General features: G+C 40.9%; 1 long non-coding RNA gene across 1 annotated transcript; it reads left to right on the top strand.

The window, feature by feature from the left end:
- Positions 1–8,892: 8,892 nt before the first annotated feature.
- Positions 8,893–10,020, top strand: LOC130144849 (uncharacterized). The gene is made up of 2 exons (XR_008820269.1): positions 8,893–9,043; positions 9,752–10,020. It is a non-coding gene; the product is annotated as an uncharacterized LOC130144849 (long non-coding RNA).
- Positions 10,021–10,944: the final 924 nt, after the last annotated feature.

Below are 10,944 nucleotides of genomic sequence, written 5' to 3'. Positions count from 1 at the left end.
TTAGTTTCATTATGTACTGGGTTACTTAAAATGCAGATTGCTTTCTGAATCCTTAAACCTGAAGGTCTAATTATTAGTATCGATTCTTGTTACTGACTAACTCTCTCTTTTCTGGTCATGCTAATAATAATCCTAGTGCTATTTCTCTCTGTTCCTATGTTGTTGGAGTTCCTCACTGTCTACATTTTCTGGTATTGGGGTGGACCGAATTATTTGCTGAGTAGCATCAACACAATCTTTCAATAAAGTGCTGCTGAACTTTGAAGGTTAACTGCCTTTTCCCTATTGTTCTTTTCTATATGTACGTACAATATTTTTAAACACAAAAACATGGGGTTTTTTCCATAAATGGAGTTTAGCTATTTTTTTCAGACAGTTTCATGTATATTATAATTACTTCAGCCGTCACAGTCTTTTATGTTTTGAACCACAAATTGTAAGGCAGATAGTTGTGTTTGGACTGATGGAAACCCAAACTGCAGTGAACCATGGCAGACAATTTGCTGTGTTCCTCTTGCTGAATGGGTTTCAGACCTCAAAACTTCCATCTTGTGGGTTAGAAGAGAGCCTAAGGCAAAATTAGAAGAAAGAGTTAGTGTGGATTAGTCTGTTTAGAATTGTGGAAAGATTTTGGAGAAAACTTCCTAATTCAATACCTCTTTGTGCTGGCAGTTTTATTTTCAGGGAGCGGCGGAATTGTGTCCCCCTCCTGCAATGTACAGCTGACATTGGCTTCTTACTGAAAATTAAAGCAGTTTACAGGCTAATTTTAGATGTGTTGAGAGTGAACCAAGGAATTAGGAAGTTGTTTCAATTTTGTTGTGAACCTGTGTTCTCTTAGGGATGTCAGGTTTGGTGAGCAAGAGAATCACACATTTATTAATTTATTTGTTCATAGCAAAATACATCAGATACAAGCTATTTCATCATCTCTGGTCTCACAGGCCCCCTGCCAGTGAAAAATAATTATAGAGGTTGTTTTAGATGGCATTTATGCCCAAGATGCTTAGTCACTTCAAATATAAAGGATATATGCTAAAAACACCCAGGACTCTTTATGCTTTTTTCCATCCCAAGGACAAAAAGTAGTCGTTAAGCCAGTTTAACAGTGCCATTAGGATTGATTTCTGATCGGATGACTGAAGGTCGAAAAGCAGATGCGGTGTTAGGAATCTGCCGTGTGGCTGTCCACCTTCTGCCTCTGTTGTCTTCCTTTATCAACACAGGTCAGCTCCAAAGCCCCCCGCAAGTCAAACAGCAGCAGCTATAACCAGACTTGCAGGGCATGCGATTACTGTGAGCAATTTCACTGACAGACCCTTTCCCTGCCAGAGATGCATCTATTAAGCTGTATGTGCCATAATGCAGGAAAAATATGGGTTGTTGGAAAGTATTACTGGACATTGTTTCCATATGTTTCTCCAAAGGACAAGATACTGCAATGTGTGAAAATATGATTAAGAACAAATACTGACTAGCTGCAGGCAAGAGTGATCGCAGAGGAAAGATTTATTTTGGCTGCTGCTGAGAGTTTTCCTCTTTCAATTTTTAATTGGCCCTAAAAATCAGACCAGATATGCTTGCTCTTTGAAGAAAAGGTTTTAAACTGGTGGTGATTCTCAGAAGCTCTGAAATCAATACCTGGTTTGAATTTATCAATATAGGGTATAAGAACACGAAGATAATTTTTTAGTGTTAAACTCCTCCAGGTAATCCAGGAGACGTAATGGTTTCTTCCTGCAAGACCATGAACCAACATAAAGAAAAATAAGACCATGGCTGTAATAGCCTTTCTGGCTTTTCTGTATTTCATACCATGATGTGTGAGTGATAAAGCTGTTTGTGCTGGTGAACAAACAGGCAGGAAGGGGTGGAAAGGCACATCTCATGGGTTCACACATCTAAGCAGCTGTGGCACCTAGGAGAAAAGAGGGAGCTCATTGTGTCGCTGCAGTCAGGAGCAGCCCTGTTGACAGCAACCAATTCCTGTCCCTTTGACCCACGCTCCACCTGTGCTCTCAGCAGGTTATATAGGCACAATCAAAGCCCTTATTGTCATTTAGGTATAAGCTTTTGATATAGTGGCTCTTTATGCTAAACCTTTTGGGTAGTCAATGTCTATGTCTGAGCTAGCTGTGACATAGAGTCACTAGAGAGGGACAGTGGTGCTGGGGCATGATTCCTTTTTAATGTCTGAAGAAAGTCAGATACGCAGCCTTAGGCATGCCTGCTTACCTTCTTTTACTATAAAGTATATCATAAAGTAAAACGACACAGATTGTAAGCTATATACAATTTGGCACTAGCAGGAATTCTATTTCAGTAATAGTGCCACCTTACTACAAAATTATAAATTTTGATATTACTATAATAGTGTCTTCCAGTTTTCTTGGAATTCACATCAAGGTACTGTTTAGATGGGACTTACCAGTTTGAATTAAAAGGCACATTGAACATTTCCTGTGACCCTAACCAATGCTATATAAATGGAATCAAATCATGGATGTAATACATTCATTCTGAAATGACTGAAAACAAAAGAGCAGTGCCCACACTTAGAGGTACTGCAAAGGAAGAAATTACTGAGTTGGAGCAAAATGGTTTCAAAGTTTGACTTCTGGCCACAAACTAGCCAGTAATTAGACTGTGGAGACAAATTTTGACAGACCATGGATGGATGTAGATTTGGAAAATAAAGTAAAGGAAGGAGGCAGCCTTAATTTTACCAAAGCTTCAAGTGTATAATTAATTTGAGATTGTATTATAGATTGCCTTTAATTAATTACCTATAGTTTGCAGAAGAGGCACAGTAGTGGTGACAGAGAATGTAATCTGATAATTCACATTGTGTTCCTGAAAGAGCACAAGACAGAGCCTAAGACAGGTTGTATGACACCGTGCATGTCGTGTTTGCTTTGTGAAAGATGGCCCGGTTTGCTCTACCATCTCTGGGTGTTGTCAGGTGTCAATAGCCATAACTTGTAACCCTCTTCACTTATATATGATGGGAGATGTTGGAAATGGGAACAAAATCATCGTTTGTAAAGTATCTTTTATTCCAGTGAAACTTGACCAGAATAGCTTAGTATAACATGGCTGTTTTCCTAAAATAACATTAGTAACTCAAAGGTTTAATTCAAATATTCATACTCATGTGTAAATCATTGCAGCAGCTAATCCCTTAGTAGAGAGGACTATAGAAGGAATGATGCTGTGTGCAATCCATGCCAAAGACAGTGAATAATTATATTCTATAAATAATACTTCCATATAGAATTCTGTATGTTCCAGATACGCTGTGATGTGGCTTTTCCACCCAGAGCTTCAGAAAAGGGGGAGGATGAGAAGTGGTACCTCATCGACGGCTCTGGCTAAAGGCATTTTGCTGTGAGGTGCTGCTGCAAACTGAACTTTCTGTGATTCTTGGGAAAGCTCTCTTTGAAGGTGCTCAACACCACATTTTAGAGATGTACTTTACATCCTTTCTGGAAACAGCCTATACTTGAATTAGGGGGCTCATGTGTGACCTCTTTTTCAGTTGTACACAGGGAGTGTCTGGGTTGCCTTTAACACCGGTGCAGAACAGGGGGGAAGGGGCTGTCAAAGCCATGTCCCTTCCTTTCACACAACCTGAAGGAAAACTGGAATATATATATATATATATGTATAAAGCATACTGCGTTTTAAATAAGAGATTGCATGATCTAAAGCCTAACTCACAGGTTCATTAAGCATTTCTGAAGTTTAAGGAAATCCTGTATCCAGCCCAAACTGAACATGGAAAAGTAACAAAAAGAAAAAAGGCAAAGTCCATTACCAGTCTTTGATGACCATTTTGGCCAAGAAGGTAAGACTGATGTATTTAGGTCTAGCAATGGAGATACCCTGAATAAATGAGAGGTATCTGCGCATCTTGCACACCAAGCTGTGCTAAAAGAGCATGAAGGTTTTAGAATCAAGCTCTCAAAAGCTAGGAAATGCCAGAAAAAATTTACACTGACAACCTTAATTTTTCCCCTTTGTACAGGCACGTTAATGTACAGTCTTTAGCTATCTGTTCCCTGGCTATTTTTGCTCCAAAGAATTTCTGCCTTTAATCTGCACAAAAAGGAAGAGTGATGGCTGTTCAAGAGCTGCTCCTCAGAAGTTTTGTTTTAACCTGCTTCAGCCTTCAGCCTTTGGCCTAGTTTACTGGCCCTGGAATTAGGGGACAGCTGTCCAAAGATCCCTCTGGGGTCAGTGGAGAGACATTAGCATTCCTCAGGGTTTTCCAGTTCTGGAAGTGTTTCTTTCTCTCTTTTTGCTGCAGTGGGGAGCCTAAGGTGAATAAGTGCCTATATCGTGCACTTTAAGTGAGTATTTATTTAGGTGGAATAAAGCAGATCCATAAGCCTTGTTCTGCTCCTCTTCTCAAAACAATGTGTAATTTCCATATGTGATTTGCCATGATGCATGTTACTTCAGTGTCTGAATGCTTTGAAAATCATAACTTTTTTCCAAGATCCTCTGAAATGAGGGGATAACACAACTCTATTTTGTTTGTTGAAAGCTGAGACCCTGAGTAACATTAAAAAAAAATCTGCCAATTTTGATTTTGGTGTACTTTGCATTATACATGGATTAAGAGGGAACTGTCATTGCTATTGGCTGTAGCTCTGTGTAGATACATGATCTCCAGATCAGCTTGCAGTACTCCAGACAAGCCCAGAAAAAGTGCACTTCATGAGCCCCTGTGAGTGGTCCAGTGCAGGCAACCAGCCAGGACCGCTCAGGATGCTCTCTCCTGGAAAGGGTGCAGTCTCCTTCTCTCAGCAGCATTCAGTCAGCTGAACTGCACAGCCATCTTCTCCTTCTCTTGCCTCGTTCATCAGTCTGGCTCACATTTTCTATTAGTCCAGGTGCTTCTGTTCCATGTCTCCCTTCCTCTTGATGCCCTTCAATTCCCCAGCTACCTCAGCCTGGGCTTTCATTCCCCTGAGACATATCAGGGACCTTCCCTTGCTCAGCTACCTCAGTGCAGTGGAAGGGTCTCCCAAAAATAGCTCCTTACAGGAATCTCCTTAAGGAAGGTGTCTTGGCAGTGAGTAACCATCTTGGCTTCTGTTTGAAGCTAAACTGAAAGGTAGCGCATCCAGCAAAACATAGGTCGGCTCCAGCACCGTGGTGGGACTCTGATTCAGATAAATCACGTTGCACTTGCAGTAGTTTTCTTGTAGCATTTTGGCTTTGCTTGTAGGTTTCCCCTCCAAAGAAAAGCCTGACTTCATTAAAATATTGGCCCTATGGTCTTTGTGTCATGCCATGAGTGCTATTACTTACACTTACCACAGGGAGAAAAATATTCCAGGCTTCAAAGTTCAGAGGTAGAATCAAATATGACTGCCAGCTTTTCTACATTCTAGGTTCTCCATATCAACATTTTGACTCAAGTCTGAATGTTCTGAAAATTCAGAGGTCAGAAAGTTTGGAGTATGCTTTTGGATTTTAATTTAAACCCACTGCTCTTGAAATCAAACACACAGATTTCCATCTGATTAGACTGAGTTTGGACATAGTGCCAATAAACACTGTTATTTTATTTTAGCTAGGAATGATTTGGATCACTCACCCTAAGAAGATAACACTGAAGTCATAAGCTTAGTTAGACAGAAATCAAGAGGAAGAGTTAATGTTTACAATTGCTGAAATATACATATATATATATAATACCACAAAGAGCAACTCCATATTAGTTTATTATGTTTTTCATGCTCACAACCTGCTTTTCTGGCCAGAAGAAGAGAAAGAATAGATGTGGAGGCAATGAGCTTGGGGTGCATTTCCAAAAGCATGCCTCTGTCTTTGCCTTTTAAATCCCAAATAGTCTAGTTTACAGTACATTTTGTTTACGTGTCCCACTGGTCAAGCATCAGTTCATTTATATCTGTGTCATTATAGCATTGCTATACCAAAATCTTGGAAGGTCCCAGTGACCTTACACGTATTTCATCAGAGCAGCCGGTGCAGCAGCCACCCCAACTCTCAAATGCATTATCACAGCTTCTGTATCACTCAGTGTCAAACGTTGTGATCTCTCTCTAAATCCATCCACACCGAGAAATCACTACATCACAAAACTTTCTTGCCTTTTATCTGGAAGATGCCTTCTTCTGTTCCAAAGGTAGCTCATCAATACTTCCCTTAGAAACATCTGCAGTAAGCTGTCAGCCGCCTTGCCCTCTCAAGCAGCACTGCGCCACAGTGATGACCAACTGACACAGCCTTATCAAGCTGGTGATGTGGCAACCACAGAGGCAGATGAGTCTTTCACACTTTCACTCAGCTTCACCCATATCACCAGTAAAACTAGCCCTGGTGTTTTTACCAGTTGACTCAATGAACCTATATGACCCTATATGACCTTGTTCAAGGCTTCTGCCCTGGGATTTGCTCACTCTCCCCATGAATGAATCAGGCGTGCAAATCACACATAAGCCCTCAGTTAAATAGGCATTTTAAACTCCCTGTTTAGGACATCATGTCTGGATGTTCTGGACTGGAACTGTAGATTTTAGAACTTTAACGTCCTATGTTTTCTTTTTCCATTTTTGAGTTAATTTTGGTGGAACAAATACTCTTACAGCAGCATGGATGCGCAGGCAGATTTTGAGCTCAAAAATGATGTCCTGTCTAGTTCCGTGGAAACACACTAAAGACTTTCTACCAAAGGTATGATATTTATTGACACAAGCACACAAAAGAAACAGAATCAAACCAAGAGTCATTTGAACCCAAGTGAACATAACATGGAGATTAACCTTAATTGAGATCCTTTCCTGAGAGAGGGCATCTGCTGAAGTCTCATGCCCTCACGTAGTTCTTTACAGTGGAAAGACAGGATGGTTTCTGTATTGAAGGTGGAGCTGAGAAGAGCAGTCAGTTATAGTCTTTAGCAAAACAACACCTGAAGGAGAAGAGAGGACTGCAGAATTAGAGATGTGTGTATAGAAACACAGCTCAGGTAGATAGTTTCAAGCCATGGCAGTTACAGATGGGGATTCCCAGCTAATATCTGGGATATCCCAGATAGCTGATCCTCTGGTTCCTAATGATCAGGCTAGTTTGAGCTATGCTGTGGCTCATCTGGTCTGATCTTTCTCCTGTATCACTCTATTAGCAGACAGGACAAGCTGCAGCTGTTGTATCTCCTTGTTGCACTAATGTCATGCAACATCTCCCTCCTAAGTGACGGGTAGAGACTCCAAGTGTCCAATATACACCTGAGTGGTGACTGTTGTGTCAAAATACAAGGTTTCATAATGTCCAAAATGTTCATGAACCCCACAGTACAATAAAGGTATTGTGAAGAGTTACTTCTCAACATGCCAGCCAGATCAATGCAGTCTCCCACTTTTGCTCTCCCATCTGGAAATGGTTTCTCATGTGCACTACATGTCTACTGCATGTGGCAAAGGAAAAAAACCCTCATCATTTTCCCTCCTCGAAGCATACCCCGCAACAAGCTACAGTCACACACCCCACTGTAATTCAGGGCGCTTCTGTCAGTCACCCTCAGTGCCTTGCTGTGGCCCTCCCAGAGACAGGGAAAGGGTGAGCAGCAGCTGCCTAAGTCGGTCCTGATCATCAGGGGACCTCATTCAGGGACTAGGTCATATGAAAAATATGAATAAAACCAGGATAAAACCACTTTTAAGTATTTTTAGTATCATCAAGGCTTGGAAAAGTGGAGAGCACTCTTCATTGAAATGTGTCTTTGCAATTCATAAAAATCCTGTATATGAGAAATGCCCTTTTACACTTTGTAAACTAGGCTGAGCTGCTTTTTATGCTCCACTGAACTTTTTTGGGGTGCATGTTTTATTCCTCTTCTAGATGGCGCCAGTGTCTCATTACTGAGACGACGCCTTTCTCTTCATAGCTCTTAGTTTCATAATTTTATTTTAACCACTGCTTGTGTAAAACCAATGAAATACTAAAAAAACAAGACCCGGGTTTGCATCCCTTTATGCTAACTCTTCTCAATTGCTATTATTCTTCACACAGTCTTGACTTTATGGTATGAGACGCTTTTTACAGATGTTTATTTTTTTCATGTCTTTCACACCTGTTTTATGCTTTATTACTGTTATATGGAACATGCCAGTTTACATGAAATGCAAAAGAAGATTATTAATTTTACTCTAATTTTTCTGTACTCCTGGGCCCTCAGGAAAGCAACCCTGTAGTAACAGACACTCTCTAAGAGCAGAGTAGAGCCTATGTGTACCAAGGCATCCCAGTTCATGTGTAAGGAAGAAATCAGGGATGCTGCTTCATTCACCTCCCTACAAAAGATGTTTTGTGGTGCTCTTTCACATGTAGCTGGTGCTGTTCAGTTTGTCTTCTATATGCCAGTGTAGGTTTTTTGTTTGTTTGTTTGTTTGTTTTAAATAAAATGCCTAATGTCAGTTGGTTCTTCCTACAGGACAAATGTCTCTCATTACAAAGAAATTACTTTTCCCACACTCCAGCTGTTTCAAGAGTAGTTGATGGCTTTTACTTTCAGATGCATCATGCAAAGACCCAATAAAAGGAGCTGTTAGGTGTAAAGAGCTGTTTTTTTAATAACACTTTTTATTACAATGGTATTGTTGCTTTGTCAAGTCTAGACCAACTTTTCTGTTGTTCTACCCACCCTGGCTAACCGATTTTTTGTTATATTGCTCTGCTAGTCAACATCCTTATCTGTCACAAGGTTTTCTACAGCATGAATCATGCAGAACCCCAAGGGCCCTCTGTGTAACTGGGATTTTCTAGCTTTTCAAGTGGGAATGCTGAAAGATGAAGGAGGATTTTGCAGCATACCTGAAAATTAATCACAGTTTTTATAATTTTGATTTCCTTCAGGATCTCACTGGCAACCTTGAACTGAAAACACCTGTCTGTGACTCCCTGTTTTGGTGACTCGCTGAGATTTGTTTCAGCAGCAAGCAGCTGCCTGGGTGGCAGGAGCTGAGTGGGTGTCTGTGCCCTGGACCTGAAGCTTTTCTGCCTGACTTCTAGGGTGGGTGTTGCTCTGTACCTTCAATATCTTAATACCACATTTTTGGTAGTGCTGAGGGTCTGCTATTTGCAGCCCTGCAGCCTGCATTTTACTCACAGCTCAGCAACCTCTCACCAAAGCTGTTGTGGCAGCATATTTCAGAGCTTCTGAAGCAGTGGTTTTCCCTTGTTAGTCTCATGCTTTTGTTATTTTTCATGCTCTTTTCATGGCGTTGCACCTTCAAACCCAGATACTGTTATGACAGTTTTTTCACAGGAAACAACTACCACTGGTGTGACACTGCCACATTATTTCCCCTCTTCCTTACCTTTCATTTTGTGAATTTTTAGTTTATGTTAAAGAAAACCAAAAAATAGTTTGTAATGAAGTAGATAGAAGTAATTTGAATACTCAGTAAATATTGTCCAATAATATACATGCAATGCTTGCACCTAATGGGCATATACCCGTCAGCACTAAGAGTCTCATGAATGGAAACAAGTAGTAGTAGGGTATTCAAGTGGGTTTCGATGACGTGTGTGTAGCTGTAGGGAAATAACACATTCATCATTGCTGCCACCTGATGCACTCAATAAGAGACTCAGAGAAAGATGCTCATCTGGGTCCCCATCACTGCTTTTTCTGGCCAGTCACTTGGAGAGTTTTTACTTCCCCCCTCGCTCTCTCCTGTGGTGGTTTTTTTTTCATTTTGTTTTGTTTCTTCCTAAGGTAACTTTCAGCATTAAATTGGATGTAAGCCATCAACTGCAGACCCTGCAAATAAAACTGCATGTGCACCTCTCTGAAGATCCTTTGTGCAACATGGGGAACCTACAGTCTTCTACCATCCTGCAGCAACACTGTGATGCCCCTAAAAATAGCCCACTTGCTCCCAATTGTATGTCATAACATGACTCCCTGGTCTCTCTTTTGACATATATTATATATAGAGAGAATACATATGTGTATAAAAGGTAGTTTTGAGTTCAAACTGAAAATGGCTTCATTGAGGAATTTTACTCCTTAAGCTACTTCAGTAAACAAAAGGTGCTGTTTTAATCCAAATGACTACAAAGTGTCATATAAGCCAGTCTACAGGTAACGACTTGCTTTCTTCCTTGAACAGGAACTGGTGGGGACTTTAGCAAACTCCGTACATATAAATCAAAGAATGCTCACACCCAGAACTCACACAGAATTCAGTAGATTACTGGAAAGGTTAAAAAAACCCTTAATCAAATAGCAAATGGCAAAATTATATGACAAATAGGCATCCAAAGAACTCATTAAGAGCTAGTGCAAGAACCAGCATGTCTGTAATTCTGCTCTCCCTATTCACTCAAGACCAAATCACTTTGCAAGAGGACTGACACCTCTTGGAGAAGTAATTCCAAGTCAGTTTTTAGGTATTTTTAGTGTTTTTATAACATGATCGCTCCTTTTTCCAAACACACAAGGGAGGAGTCTGACCTTTTCAAAGATGAACTGAAGCTTCACTATGAACAGATCTGTCTAACAGAGGCTTTGCCATCCTGTGGCTTGCATTACATGAAATCTGTTAAGAAAAGCTATTAAAGCCAGATATAAGAAGGGGAAAGAGGTTTGTGGCTAATGAATTATCCAATTTTATGTGAAATATTTAGGCTCATGGGCACTGTGGCTGCATGTGCAGGCATTCTGGCTGTATTTACACTGGTACCATGCTGCTGGCAGTACCCCGGACTGAACCCTGCCCCATCCCTGCTGTCCCAGTGCTGCCACACACCAGGGTGGCTGAGATCCCAGCTCCTTCTGTCAAGGACAAGCTTTCCCAGGCAGGACACAGCTGGCATATCTGGTCGTGCTCAGACCTTGCACCACCCTGCCAGAGCACGTCCTGCTTCAGTGCTGCTTCAGTGCCAAGGGATTCAAATTCATCTCAC

Source organism: Falco biarmicus, chromosome 2, assembly GCF_023638135.1.
Source record: "Falco biarmicus isolate bFalBia1 chromosome 2, bFalBia1.pri, whole genome shotgun sequence".
NCBI classification, from domain to species: domain Eukaryota; kingdom Metazoa; phylum Chordata; class Aves; order Falconiformes; family Falconidae; genus Falco; species Falco biarmicus.
Note: the sequence above shows the minus strand (reverse complement) of the source record. Positions and strands in the feature narration are given on the sequence as shown.